At 44.4% G+C, this 4,123-nt stretch overlaps 1 non-coding gene across 1 annotated transcript; it reads left to right on the top strand.

The window, feature by feature from the left end:
* Positions 1-3,707: 3,707 nt before the first annotated feature.
* Positions 3,708-3,780, top strand: Trnat-ggu (transfer RNA threonine (anticodon GGU)). The gene has a single exon. It is a non-coding gene; the product is annotated as a tRNA-Thr (tRNA).
* Positions 3,781-4,123: the final 343 nt, after the last annotated feature.

Consider the following 4,123-nt stretch of genomic DNA (forward strand, 5'->3'; position numbering starts at 1 on the left):
CTATTTGACAGCAATTTCAAAACACCTTTTAATGCGTAGCATTCTTTGCTGAGTACCCCCGCAGCCAGGACCGTGTAACACACTGCATTTCCACAAAAGTACAGATATTGCGGAAGTTCCGCCTGTAATCATTATAATAGCGTAAATGTAGATAACTGGTCACACGAAATTTTGAAAAACTAAAAAAAAAAAAATGACAAAAATATTAAAGAATACGGGAAGTGCGGAACGTGTAACGCGCTAAATTTCCCCAGTAATGCAAATTTCGCAATAGTTCCACCTGTAGTCGTTATAATGGTGAAAGTTGAGATAATTAATCGAATAAAATTTTGAAAAACTGAAAAATATACAAAAATTACGGAAAATAGCAAACCGTACACAACACCCTGCATTTCCACAATAATGCAGATTTTGCGGAAGTTCCACCTGTAATCGTTATATTAGCGTAAATGAAGATAATTGGTCGAACAAAATTTTGAAAAACTAAAAAATTAAGAAAAAAATTACACCATTTTCCCGTAGGGGAACCAAGCAGCCATGGGGTCGACTGAAGTTCCCATTAGTTTTCAGTTCGTCGTTTCCGTTGACGTTCAGCTTCGCGTGCCTTCGTTGTATCAGTAGCTTCTTGGCGTAGTTTGAATAAGTGAAGGACATAAGGCGCGTTCGTTGCACATGCTCCCGTCTCGGTTTGTAGCGCAGTGGGAAGAGCGCCACGTACCTCCCGTCGCGGCCATAGAATCGTGAGATCGAAACCGGGTGCCGCCTAACTATTTCTTTTTATAGTGTACTGCGCTGGCGTCAGGCCAAACGCTGACAGTGCTGAAGAGACGCGCATGCGCAGTAGAGTGCGGACGGCGGACAACGAGGGAGGGAGGGACACAGCCCCGAGCATGAGATGCTTCGCATTTAAAATACGAAAAAAAAACCGCAAACCATACAACGTCCTGCATTTGCACAATAATGCAGATTTTGCGGAAGGTCCACCTGCAATCATTATATTAGCGTAAATGGAGATAAATGGCCGAAAGAAAATTTTAAACACTATGAGATAAGAAAAATATAAAAAAACAATTATGGAAAATGGCGAACCGTGTAACGCCCTGCGTTTCCACAATAATGCAGATTTCACCAAAGTTCCGCCTGAAATCGTTATAAATAGGGTAAGTAATTGGTCGGAAAGGATTTAGAAAAACCCAAAAAATTTGGCTGTAACGAACTCACGCTCAAGACAAGCGGCATAAGTATGCTGCGCATTAGTAGACAATTCTCTGAATTTTTGCATTTTTTTTTTGCTCAGTCAGGTGTCGTGACTATTAACGGGACCCCAGCTTCCTCGCATCGCTTACACAGCCCTCACGAGGTCTCTGTTGGTCTGAGCGTTGGACAACAACAAAGGCAGGAGTGCCGAGTGTGAAGAACGAAGTTGTCGTTCGGTGGGGTTATAAATCGCTCCTTATCGCACCGAACAATTGCTCAAGGACACAAACCAGCGCCCTTGTAGGATGACGACAGCCATCAAATCCCGCAAACAAAGCTCGCTGCACACTTCACATTGCCGCTATGGCCATGTTTTCCTGTAATCTGCACGTCGTATCAGCAGCATGTTGTTTTCCCGTTGTCGTCTTTGCGAGTGGAAAACCAGGAAATGTTCTGTGTTCTGTTTGGGGAAACAGGCTGTTCGAGTATCGGAAAGGGCTTTAGTATCGTTGACCAGCCGCCGGGGGTATATATAGCCTTGTTGCCGTAAACAGAGAAAACAATTCTAGAGAATAAACCCACAAAATCGAATGTAAGTTCCGTCAATGCCACAGATATGTTTGCACTCGCCTGTGAATTTGACTCTTGTGACTGAGGCCACATCGGCGCAACCGAGGACCCCGGTTCGGTGGGTTTTGGGACGCTGTATTCTCAATTTCGCCCGAGAGTCGCCATATAAATAGAGCTATATATAGGGGTTCAGTATACTCCGCGCACTTCTCTATAACCTCATTGATCGTGTGAATATGGTTCCTTAGGTTGACTGAAATCTAAGGTGGCAGAAATTCTGTTAGCGATTACCTTGTTAAGTACCTTGTAGATGACTGACACTAAGCTGATTGGCCTGCAATTTTTCAAGTCCTTTAGGTCACCTTTCTTATGAATTAGGATGATGTTCGCGTTCTTCCAAGATTCCGGTACAGTCGCGGTCATTAAACATTGCGTGTGCAGGTACATATATTGTTACGTGGCGGCAGAAGCAATGAGACGAACCATGGAGGATGATGACGCGATCTATTTGGACTACGAGATGACCTATTTACATTATTTACAAGGGAGCTGTTGCTCTCCTTCGTCGTTCTTCATCGGGCCCACAGCGGCGCATACCCTACTGCGCCCTTCTTCGTCTCCTCGTGACATAGCCCCCGCGTCGAACGCGACCGTCCCGGTCGAGATCACAATAAATGTTCTGATGCGGTGAGGACGCGAATGAGAGGAGAAGAGAGGGGAAATGTTCTGACCGCCACGGATTACGATGGTTCGATGAGCTGCGGCCCCTGAACAGCGTTTCCCGCCGATGGAGTGAAGCAGCGGCCAAAGCCCTCGGAGCTCCGCCGGAGAACTGGGCAGGGGATCGGCGTCGTCGTATCGTTGGGTCGCGGCTGGTCACGTAGGAAGGTCACGGCGGGTCACTGGCTGGGGAAACGGGGCTGCGGATGGTCATGTCCATGGCTCACCGGGGCTGGGGCGGGCCGACGGGATCCAAGAGGCTTGTAGCAATAGCTTCGGGAGACCAGACCGGGCGATGCTGAGACCCCGATGGGTATCGAGACCCAGCAGCTCCACCAAAATGTTACGTGGCGGCAGAAGGAATGAGGCGAACCATGGAGGATGACGACGCGATCGATGTGGACTACGAGATGACCTATTTACATTATTTACAAGGGAGCTGTTGCAGAGCGTTCGCCCAGGCTGCACGCCCCACACACAGCTCTCCTTCGTCGTTCTTCATCGGGCTCACAGCGGCGCATACCCTACTGCACCCTTCTTCGTCTCCTCGTGGCAATATATATATATATATATATATATATATATATATATATATATATATATATATATATATATATATATATATATATATATAGATAGGCCGTAGACAGGAGGCGACCAGACCGTGCCTTCGTAGCTCCTTTATTTGGAGGCGAGCGGAAGAGAACCGAAGATGGCGATCAAGCCCAAGCACTGATGATGATCGCCGATGAAGCGGGATCGTCGATGATGATGAGTATGTACAAGGAATGAAGAAGTTATCATCTCAAGGAGGTGGTGATGATAGTGAGCAATTGCTACCTACGGTGGCAGACAAGCTGTAGCTTCAAACAAAGCTCACTATATATATATATATATATCTATATATATATGTATATATATATATATATATATATATATATATATATATATATATATATATATATATATATATATATATATATATATATATATATATATATATATATATATATATATATATATATAGCGAATCAGAAAATGGGAAATGAGGGGCTCCGTGAAATCAGACAGAAAATAAGGGTTGGCAGTCAAGAAAACCTCGGTTAAAAAGAAGGTCCCCTTCACCCCGAGTGGTCCGAGTGGCGCTGGCTACCACCCCCAAGTGCAGGAAACAAAAATACCTTAACATAAATACCCGAGAAAGTGCTGGGGAAACAGCCCCGCCGGTAGCGTAGTGGTTATCGCACCAGACCGGTATTCTGGAGGTCGTGGGTTCGGATCCCACCCGGCGGGCATTTTTTCACCACTTTCTTTTCGACTAAAAAAATTCTTCATCTCTTTCTATGACCCACCACAACCTCCCCTTTGCTTTCCGAGGTTTTCTTGACTGCCAACCCTTATTTTCTATATATATATATATATATATATATATATATATATATATATATATATATATATATATATATATATATATATATATAGTGTTCAATCATCCTTCCCCTGGGATTAATCCAGTGACAGACAAACAGGCCGAAACTTTTGCCTTGGAGGAAAGAAAATATTTCCGCGCTCAGGTACGCCAAAAAATGACTTACTATTAGGGACGGGAGAATATTCCGTGCTGTCGATTATTCGA

Source organism: Haemaphysalis longicornis, unplaced genomic scaffold, assembly GCF_048455015.1.
Source record: "Haemaphysalis longicornis isolate Haplotype H1 unplaced genomic scaffold, Haemaphysalis longicornis Haplotype H1 scaffold_2, whole genome shotgun sequence".
NCBI classification, from domain to species: Eukaryota; Metazoa; Arthropoda; class Arachnida; order Ixodida; family Ixodidae; genus Haemaphysalis; species Haemaphysalis longicornis.